Source organism: Glycine max, chromosome 4 (genome assembly GCF_000004515.6).
Source record: "Glycine max cultivar Williams 82 chromosome 4, Glycine_max_v4.0, whole genome shotgun sequence".
Classification (NCBI taxonomy): Eukaryota; Viridiplantae; Streptophyta; class Magnoliopsida; order Fabales; family Fabaceae; genus Glycine; species Glycine max.
In genome coordinates, this window is record NC_016091.4 from 45,421,972 (window position 1) to 45,433,134 (window position 11,163).

An 11,163-nucleotide genomic window follows, 5' to 3' on the forward strand; every position below is an offset into this window, starting at 1 on the left:
ATTAAGTTTTCACCCCTTTCTTTATACATAATCAGACTTCTGGCTTCTGAATCCAAACCTTTTTTTTTATTTTTAACATTCTTTTCCATATTTTTCTAATTTTGATTAAATTATTGATTTTATCTATAACTCTTCTATAAGGTTGAAACACCTCTTTTTGCCCTGGACGAGGACGACTATGTATAGTGTTTGACTGTTTTTTGAGTAACCTATTTCATTGCACAGTAGGGTGATGTAGAAACAGATAAGAAATTGAGCCTGGTAAAACGGAAGTGCAATTTAGTCAATTAAAACATTTTTCCATAATTAATGGAAGGATCTTCCTGCAATTGAGGAACACATGATCTGCAGATTCCTCATTGTCCTCACAGAAAACACACTTGTAATGATTCCTATGCATCACAATATTCTTCTTCTTCAAGTTATCCTTAGCAGGAAATCTATTAATGAGCAACCTTCACAAGAAAAACATAACCTTTGGTGGTATGTTTAACTTCCAAATCTACCGCAAGAAGTTATCAAATTCACATCCTGATCTCAATGCCATCTTCGCCCTCAGTTGTTGCTTAATACACACTTGTTGGTGTGAATTAAGGTACAATCTAGGATATAAACTTGCTAAGACTTTCTCCCATCCAATTATCCTCCCACCATCTCCTAATTTTCACGCTCTCATTTTGTCAACCCATTTATCTTCACTTTCCTCACCACATATCCTCTTCAAATCCCTCCAGCAAATAGATGATTTTTTCTCAACGCTCCTCTCCACAAGTCCCCTCCCCCCATACCTAGATTCATTAACTTGACCCCACAAAGAATGGTTATTATGAAAAAAGGTCCACTTCCATTTAACCAACAAAGTCTTGTTGAAAAACCCAGTTACTTTTAGTTTTAGGATAAATTATACTCATATCTAGAGTTAATAAAATTTTATTTAAGTTATGTTGAATAACACATTTTAACTAGTTTTTTTTTTTTAGTTTTTAGTGTTTTTTAAATTTTTATCTTTAATATATTTATTCATTTTCTTAATTATTCTTTTTAAATAAATTATAGTTTTATTATTTTTTTGTTATTTTTTATTTTTTAATTATTTCAACAATTAATTTTATTGAACACTTATAATTTAATAAACTATATTTTTAACTTCTAGCTTTCAATAATGATTTCTATTAATTTTGTATACAATTATATAAATCAAGAGAAATTAAAATAATAAAGTAAAAAAGAGAAATATCAAATTTAATTATATTAACCGTCAGAATTATGGATTTGATTCTATCATAACTAGGCTCCCCTTTACACTGATTACATTTTCTTCTAGCTGCGGTTAAGGCAAAGGAATAAAGGAAAAGGTGGCTGTATTATTCGGGTATAATTTAAATGGGCCCAATACTAAAGTTAGCCAAAATTATTATTAACCTATCTCTGCTTTCTATTCTCCCCTTAAAAGGACAGGTGTTGGAACTTGTAACTTTCCTTCAAAACTTCAAAGATGTATGCTACTAAACCTTGCAATGTTTCTTAATCAAAGTTTTACTTAATAGTTTGTGTACATGGTAAGATGCTATAGTGATCATGAAAGTGGACATCTTATAGATAAAATTTGATGAGAATATGAAGGTTGTATATGTGCATTCTTTTTCCCAGTAAATTACGCTTCTCTCTTAAAAAAAACACTTATAATGCTCTTTTTTTTTTTTTATCATTGAGAACAAACTTTTCTCTTACTTTTAAATACACATTTTCCTCCTAATGAGTATATATAACTTGCACTAACCCTTTTCAATAAATATCAGTTGTACTTTAACCCTCTTCAATATAAATGAACTACTTAACAATTGTAATTATGAAAGTGTCTCCTAATAATATTATCTGTCCTTTTTCTACAATTTTTAATGTTACCAACCATTAATTTTCCTTTAAAAAAAACCAACAATCATTTTCAAACACATTACCATTAAGTAAAGTTTGAAATATCTTTATTATCAGTTTTAAATATTTTCTAAAATATTTATTTTCATCTTCAGTAGTTAAAAGCAATTGTTAATAAATGCTAAACAATTAGAGAATAGTATACATAAATTAATGTCTTAGATTTTAATTTCATTTTTTTAAATAGACCCAACTCACCTTCAAAGTTCAAATATTCAATATTCAATTTTTTTTTTCTCTTGTTAGTTTCTGTTACCGAAACACTTACATGACTCCATATCTGACTTCATATGAAAAGATTGAGTATCAAAAACATCATAAACAAAAAAATTACAGAAATTAAAAGCAAAATTTGGAATATTTATCAAATAAAAACAAAAAATATATTTATCTTAAAATTAATGTATAAACTTTTAATTTGATTTTTGAAATGAACCCAGAGCTCACCTTCAATATTCACATTCTCCCTTCAAAAAAAACTCCTACGTACGTGTATGTCCACTGTGTGAATACTCACTCGTTACAAAATACAATTATTGGCTATTGGGTTGGCTGTTGCATTCCTCCAAAGTTTTAGGACTAACAGGGCCAATTCCTTGCTTCCTTGCACGTGCTAGTGCGCAAAAAGCATACAACTTTTTGCTGTAAAAGGATGGCAATACTAAAGGAATAAAGCTCATAAGTCTTCACCATGCCAAAATTAAAGATCATTATTATTTCATGCGAATCGCATAACTCTTCCCAACTCAACAACTGGTTTGGATTTTGTTTAGCCCCACCTCTTTCTTTCTTTTAAGATTTACATTTTGTAAAATGTGCTAGATAATTTACTACTAATAAACCCAGTTCAGTTCACCAAATTTTATGAGAAATGAAAATAATTATGAAAGAGAGATGTATATTATCATTTTAATTAGTCTTTTAATTTTTTTTCACTAAATTATTTTTCAAATATCAAAATTAATCTCTTAATATGTGAATTATTATGTTATTCTTTAATATATTTTATTAATAAATTAATCTTTAATTTTTAAAATTGAAAAATATTAGCAATGCAATCTCTAAAGCAATTTTTTGAACTATCTTTATTATTGGTGTAAATTATTGAAACTTGAAAATTTCATATTTTTTTCTTCTTGTTTAATACAATAATGTAGTGCATAAGTAATTGTTGGCACTCATTTATGTTAGATAATCATTTAATAAGATATAACAACTAAAGAAAAAAATGTTGAATTAACAACACAAAAGTTGATCGGGTGGCTAAGTTGTTAACATCACATATCACGCTTATGTAATGAGTTTTCTTTGCACCATTAATAGAAAGTATATATATGAAAACTACTACTATTCGAACTTGAATAGGGTTCTCGTGCAACTAAACTACTAAAGCCATGAGACTACATACGAGAGACAGGTTTAAAAGGTTGCATTTCAATTTTATATATAGATAGTTGGATAAGGTTCAGTGTTAAATGTGAGCTTGTTACTAAAATTTATAAATAAAAGTATCTAGCTAGTTTAAATTTTAATTAATCACAGTCATAATTCTCTTTAGATTAAAAAAATGTCATTTTTATTCATACAAATTCATTTTAAAGTCATGGTTATTTTTTTATGTGTAATTAATAACTGGGCTCATTATTAACCAAACTAGTTTTAGTACGAAAATAATGCATCAACGTAATGTTTGTAACTATCCCCTAGATCTAAATGAAATCGAAACTCTTCTAAAAAAATGGATATAATTTAGATCTTAAAGTCTACGTACATGGTTTTGAAAATAATGGAGCAATATGATCTATAGATGATGCTCAACATTACTCCTTTACTCTTATCTTTCTTTTAGTAGTGATCTTTTTATTTAAGACATATCAACAAGTGATTGGTCGCGATAAGTTTGAATTCTTTAAGAAAGTGATTAAAAAATATTAAAAAGGAAACAACCTATCTTTAAGTGCTTTTAAATTTTCTAAAAGAGATTAATCTCAATAAACAATCAAACATACTACTCTTTGTAATCGTGTAGTATGAAAGAATATTCAAATATGCATCACTTTTTTTGTTTTTACTTTAACATTTATTTTATCATATTTTTTTTTCCTTACAAGCTAAATTGAGTTTCATTTTTTATTTAAATCTTTTTAATTTATTCACCTATCAATTAAAAGCTGTTTAATTCGTGGATGGCAAATCTTCAATCCTTAACCATTAAATTTGGGACAGACGAGAGTACACGGGGCTGTCCCATGCCGTAACCTATTGTCATTGTTACCCAACATTATAACACTATGTAGTCTGAAGTCATTTGTCCTAATAAGGGGTGTGTGTGGAGGTCATGGCCTAATAGCCAAACACCCATTTGTGCTTTTGAGTTTTGATTTGTTTGTGACAGCCTGTCAAGACAAGTAAGCAGGAACCCCAAGTTCCAAAGGACATTATCAATACATAGCCATGTAAATTTACTAATTTAGAGTCCATTTAGTTTAAAAGAACCAAAAAAAATTGAAAGTAAATTGAGATAAAAAAAATTCAATATAAAGATATGAAATTCACTAAATTTTAAAACTTTTGTTTCAAATACATCCCACTATAATTAAACCAAACACTGTTAGTCTTAGTTTGGTTGATCTATTCTCACTACTTTAGAATGATAGCTTTTTCCATAATCTTGAGATTATAAGTTTACTGGTTACAATGCAACTAGGCTCAAATATAGTAAACAATTAAATTTGGAAAATTATTTTTAAAAATTCTAAAATACATTAAAAACAGTATTTTTTAAATAAATTATCTAAATTAAGAGTGTTAATGAATTGTTTCGTCCACTAATCTAATTCAACCCAATATTACTTTTGACATTTAGAGAAATAAATTAAATCTGATGCATTTTAAAAGACAAGTTTAAGTTATATTTCTAGTATGCTCAACTCACTTTTATTTCATATATACTTTTAAAAATATAACTTTTTAAACAAGTATATAATAATAACACATCTTATTAAACACATATTGATAATTATACAATCGTGTTCATTTTTCTTAACTATTGTGAAATAATATTAACTATATTTATATGCACAGTTAATCATGTATCTAGATGAACATTGGGTGAGAGTGTGGGACGATAATCATTACTCAAGAATCAAAGGCTAAGTGAAGGATACGAGAGAGGTGAGAGGAGCAGAAGTCTGGTATTATGTAAGTTTTCATTAACTAAAAACGCAAAGAAATCTGAAGGTGCAGAGTAGATTGTTTTAGTTCCCAAGTAATGCCAAAATCCGCAAGTGAAAATGAAGTATATAGATGTAGACATAGTTCTACAATGATTGTGGGGTCCCCACCGCATAGCACCTCCAGTTTGTTAGATTCATACCATAAGTGCATATATATTAATATATCATATGACCCATCACACCATGTTTTATTTGTTTGTTTTCTGCGGTTAACAAATAACAACTTATATTACATGGTTATCGGTTGGTGTCTTACCCAGAAGGCCTTCAATTTCACCAGTGTCCATTTATCTGTAAAGGGTTGAATTAGAAACAATGAGGGCTTGGTTGGATTTTGGTGTCTGTATTTGAACTTTAGCCGAAACAACATATTAAGTGTTGATACTTGGTTTCTTCACTTCATAATAGTTTATTTCCCTCCTACTTTTTTTTTCAGAAGAACCTTTCTTGTTACCCTTTTCCTCTGGCACCCCCATTATTGCTATCTGGTGGAGAGAGCACAGTAGGAAAGAACACCATGTGGAAGCAGTAAATGCATTTACTTCAGGTACCCCACTTTCATATCTTGGATTCCGGGCAAAGATCACAACTTGATCTTTCTTTCGTTTAATATATTGATTTACATCTCAGATATTCACTATATAAGAGAGAGCCTTGCACAGATGTTATTAATTATTATTGTTGCTCTTTCTCTTTGCCCTCATGCTACTTTTCTTTCATTCATAGCCAATGCTTATTAGTATCTTGCTTGAACCTGTTCTTCAATCTCTACTACATTCTGTTCATTAATGTTTGCACAACCACCTCTGCTTAACAATTCAAATGGTCAAAGATATTTAAGCTCATAATGAGGTACTAGTCAATTTTAATGTCTATGCAAGTCATCCTGATATTATTGTTATTTTATTGATATTATTATTATATTCTGGGGGGTAGTCTTTGTTTCAAGTTTTCAATTATTTTTAATGGAACTTCTTTTACATTTGTTTAAGACAGGTTTACATTGGATTCTTTATATGAGCAAGTTGCTCCTTACTCCTTGAAATACTGCAAATAGAAGAGTAGAACTTTCCTTCATGGGGTTTCATGACTTGGTTTTGCTATTCTGTTCAGCTTGGTGTGTGTTTTATGTGGGTAGTTGCAGTGCTCAGTTGCAATCTTCTCAGACCCAAGTGCTTCTCCAGCTGAAAAAGCACTTGGAGTACCCAAAACAGTTGGAAATATGGAGAGATCGTTGGACAGATCTTTGCTCTATTTCTTCTTCTGGGCAAGTGAATGTCACATGCAAGGACAATTTTGTCACTGAGCTCACAATCTTGGGTGATAAACCAACAAAGGGTAGAGATTTTGATGGGTTTGCCAATCCAAATCAAACACTATCAGAGAGCTTCTCCATGGAGTCTTTTGTGGCTACTCTGGCAAGGTTAACCAGCCTTAGAGTCCTTAGTCTTGTCTCTTTGGGCATGTGGGGACCACTCCCTGATAGAATTCACAGACTCTATGCACTTGAACATTTGGACTTGAGTTCCAATTATCTTTATGGATCAATCCCTCCAAAGATTTGCACAATGGTGAACCTTCAAACTCTTAGATTGGGTGATAACTTCTTTAATGGTACCATCTCAAGCTTGTTCAGTTCATCAAACAATCTCACAGTTCTTAGTTTGAAGAGTAACAGGTTGAAGGGTCCATTTCCACTTTCAATCCCTAGTGTCATCACCCTAACTGAAATTGACATGTCATGCAATCAAATATCAGGGAGATTGCAAGATTTAACTGATTTGAGTAGCTTGGAACAACTAGATTTAAGGGAAAACAGGTTAGACTCTAAACTACCTGCAATGCCAAAAGGGTTGATAAGTCTTTTCCTCAGCAGAAACTCTTTCTCAGGTGAAATTCCCGAGCACTATGGTCAACTAGATAGGCTTCAGAAGCTTGATGTTTCCTTCAATTCACTCACAGGCACTGCTCCTGCTGAACTTTTTTCTTTGCCTAACATTAGTTACTTGAATTTGGCATCCAACATGTTGAATGGACCACTCCATAATCACCTAAGATGTAGCAGTCAACTCAGATTTGTTGACATATCATACAATAGATTGGTGGGGGACTTGCCTTCCTCACTCAGCACTAAATCAGAAAATAGAGTTGTTAAGAGTGATGGAAACTGTTTATCTGGGAGAGTGTAGCATCAGCATGCAGTATCCTACTGCACAGAAACTCATGCGAAGAAGAAATCATACAGAGTTGGAATTTTTGTTGGTCTCATTGTGGGAATTCTTGCAATCATTGTGGTTTTGGCTTTGACCATTGTTATAACTTGTAAAAGGTATTTCCCTTGGGGGGTGTCAGAGCAGCACCTATTGCATAAAACAGTTCAAGATAGCAGCTATGCAGCAGGAATCTCCTCTGAGCTTCTCACAAATGCAAGTAGGTTCTCTTAATTCAAGAATGGACAAAAACAAGGTTTTAAATTGCGGTCATGATTGCAGTTTTGTTGCAATCCTTGATATTGCAGGAAACTGATGTAGATGCAACTGTGGCCACGGAACATTTTTTAAAACCTTTGATGAAAATATGGATAAACTACTATGCAAATATGATAAATTGAGGGACATGAACATTGAATTCAATTATTTATTTCTTTTCATTTTTGGGGTACTAATTTCAGGGTATGTTTCTGAAGCCGCAAAGTTAGGCAGAGAGGACCTCCCCACATGTCGGTCATATTCCTTGGAAGAGCTAAAGGAAGCCACAAATAACTTTGACAACTCCACTTTTATGGGTGAGAATATATATGGGAAGGTAATATCCAAAACATGTTCTATTTTCAAAACAGAAAAAAGATATTATTAAGTTGTTGGAAGTTGGGACTTAGTTGAATGTAGCAGTTGGGTTTTAATATTTGAACATTTAAAATCTATATTTTCTTCTTATCAGATGAGATACTCACGAAAATTTCTCCCTGATATTGCAGCTTTACAGAGGAAAATTGGAGAGTGGAATACAGGTTGTAATAAGGTCCCTGCCTTTGTCAAAAAAGTATTCAATTAGGAATTTCAAACTGAGGTTGGATTTGCTTGCAAAGCTGCGTCACCCTCATTTGGTATCCCTCTTAGGGCACTGCATGGATGGTGCTGTAGGAGAGAATAATGAGGCTAATGTCTTCCTCATTTATGAATACGTGTCAAATGGGACTTTTCAGACTTATCTCTCTGGTAAGAGTATACTGTTTCTTTCACTTTATTATTTGGTTACTAAAATCTTAAGTCATTAAAGTAGTGTCATTATCATACAACCGTCTAAAAGCAGAACAATAGTCATTAAGCTATTTAGTTACATGAGGAACTTATAATTGTTGAATCCAGCCATTCTCATCTTAGAATATGTAACTCTGAAACTAACCTCCGTGTATATCACCTGCCATGTATCGAACATTACTTCTTTTTATAATAAAAAAATAGGTGTTGGTTATCAATGTACAGCCCTAAACTATACATTAAAGTAGTGGTTTTCACATTAATGCCATTATTCTGACAAGTAAATGCAGAAGTTGACAAGAAATATGGAAATATCCTCCTTGTATATAGCAAAGTGTGGTGGATGGCTAATGGGAAATGCGGTTTAATATTATGGCTTTCTTTGCTTGTTTTCATTCAATGCCATGTGGTAGTTGTGCTATGATTGGATGATAACACCTTGGAGATTTAAAATTGCTTTGGAATCCATTCAAAGTGTGAAAAACAACCTTAAGTAGGTAGCTTTTTTTCCAACTTGCATTCAGACCCTCAAATTGAAATATAATATACATAAGAAATTAGAACCTAGAAAGTTGAAAGTATTCTCTGGTTCTCACCAATTAGTTTGGATTGTGAACTAAATTTAAATGTGTCAAATTGCATGTTCAGGAGATAGTCCAGGCAAGGTTTTCAATTGGTCAGAGCGATTGTCAGTACTAATTAACATTGCTAAGGCTGTCCACTTCCTACACACTGGCATGATACCTGGTTTCTTCAAAAACCGACTTAAGACCAACAATATCTTGCTGAATGAGAATTGGATGGCAAAGTTGAGTGACTATGGATTGTCCGTTATATCAGAAGAAACTGATGCAAGTGGGGTAAGATTTCTTTTCCTTTAAATTATTTTGTGTTTTTTTTTTCTCTCTATTGGTGGTCTTTCATAACCTTGTCTATCATCATCAGTGATTAAGTCTTGTCTTTTCTGGTTTGTAGGTAAAAGGAGAAAGTCCCGATTCATGGTAAGGATTCCCATATACCATATGACTTTGTTTTATTTTCCTTCAATAGTTTGTCTAGATCCAATGTCGTCTCTGTTAACATTCTTGGTACACAACAAATGGGATAACTTCTGATACAATTAGTAGAATTTCATTATTAGATGATAATTTTTTTGGAAACTTCCTTGAGGTTTATTTGTGTCATGATTTTTTCAACATGTGTAATTTCAGGCAAATGAAAATGTTAGAGGATGATGTTTATAGCTTTGGATTCATACTACTCGAGGCACTTGTTGGACCTTCATTATCAGCTAAAAGTGAAGTAAATGTGCTGAATGTAATGGTATGTGCAAAGATGTTTGGATTACATGATATCTTCCAATTACAAGACATAATGAGATGCATGTCCTTGCTCCTTGTTGATGGTTGATGCAATACAAATCGACAATACCATCCACTACAAGTATTAACAATGTTTGGAAACGATTAGATCTTAAGAAATAATCGCTCATTTTTTAAAAACTCTCTACAGAGTTGATAAGCAATTATATCTTCAAAACAAATTGAACCAAACACGCACTAAGACTTTTTTTTTATCATTCTTTGTAAGAATGTCAGCATCAGTTCAAGTCTTAAATTAAGAAATAGATTTGTGATGATGTTGGATGTTCATACTTCTATTAGGTCAACTATCCTCCACTCCCACTCAAGTGACAAGTTTGCACTTTCAATATTAAAGAAAAGAAAAAGTATATAGAGCATCCCTAATAGAATATATATATATATATATATATATATATATATATATATATATATATATATATATATATATATATATTTATTTATTTTTCTTTTTTTTTCTTTCTATGTTAGTTAATTTAACTCCATTCTGCAGGCATCTTTCAATAGTCAAGATGGTTGGAAACAGATTGTGGACCCAGTTGTGCAAGCTACATGCTCTAAAGAGTCTCTATTAGTTGTTATTTCCATAACAAACAAATGTATATCTTCTGAGTCATGGAGCCGACCATCCATTGAGGATGTCCTTTGGAACCTTCAGTATGCATCTCAAATTCAGGCAACACCTGATGGGGATCAGAGAATTTGATACTCCACTACTTCAGTGACAGTAACTTCTTGAGTTTTGCTTCAAACTGCTCCAAAAGATAACAACTAGCTATTTCAACATTTCATCTTTTGGATTTCTTAGAATTGTAGGAAAGAATTGGCTGCATACACCAATTCGGTCAATTTTCATCTAGTAAGTACTTTGATCTGTATAGTATTATTACTATTTTTGTTATTATTATAAGGTTATTATTTGTAGTCCTCTAAACTCTTTGTGAACAAACTTATGCACCCTGGCCTCTTCGCAGAATTGACTTAGGTAGTTGAGTCTTGAGTCTTTAGATGATGGAATCAGAAGAGAAACCAGTATTGCTTCGGAAAAAAAGCGTAACTTTAGTTCTTTATATATTAAATTTTAACAACAAATTATATTAAAACAGGCATGCAATAAAACTAAAACAGGCAAAATTAAACACACTAATGTTTGGAAGTAGCACTTAGACACCCTGCTGAATCATAGCTCTGATCCTCATTGGAAGATCATAAAGCTTGATAAAGCCAAAGCATCAGCATGATCATATATCTCCCCACTCTCAAACGATGAAATGTCTTCCCTATAGAGGGCATAGGGGCTTTTCCTCCCCACCACAGCAGCCGAACCTTTGTAGAGTTTCAAAGTCACTG

The 11,163-nt window shown here is 32.0% G+C and overlaps 1 pseudogene; it reads left to right on the forward strand.

Annotated features, from left to right (window-relative positions):
• The first annotated feature begins 5,012 nt into the window (after positions 1-5,012).
• On the forward strand, positions 5,013-10,770 carry LOC100782775 (probable inactive leucine-rich repeat receptor-like protein kinase At3g03770; annotated as a pseudogene).
• The last annotated feature ends 393 nt before the right edge of the window (positions 10,771-11,163 follow it).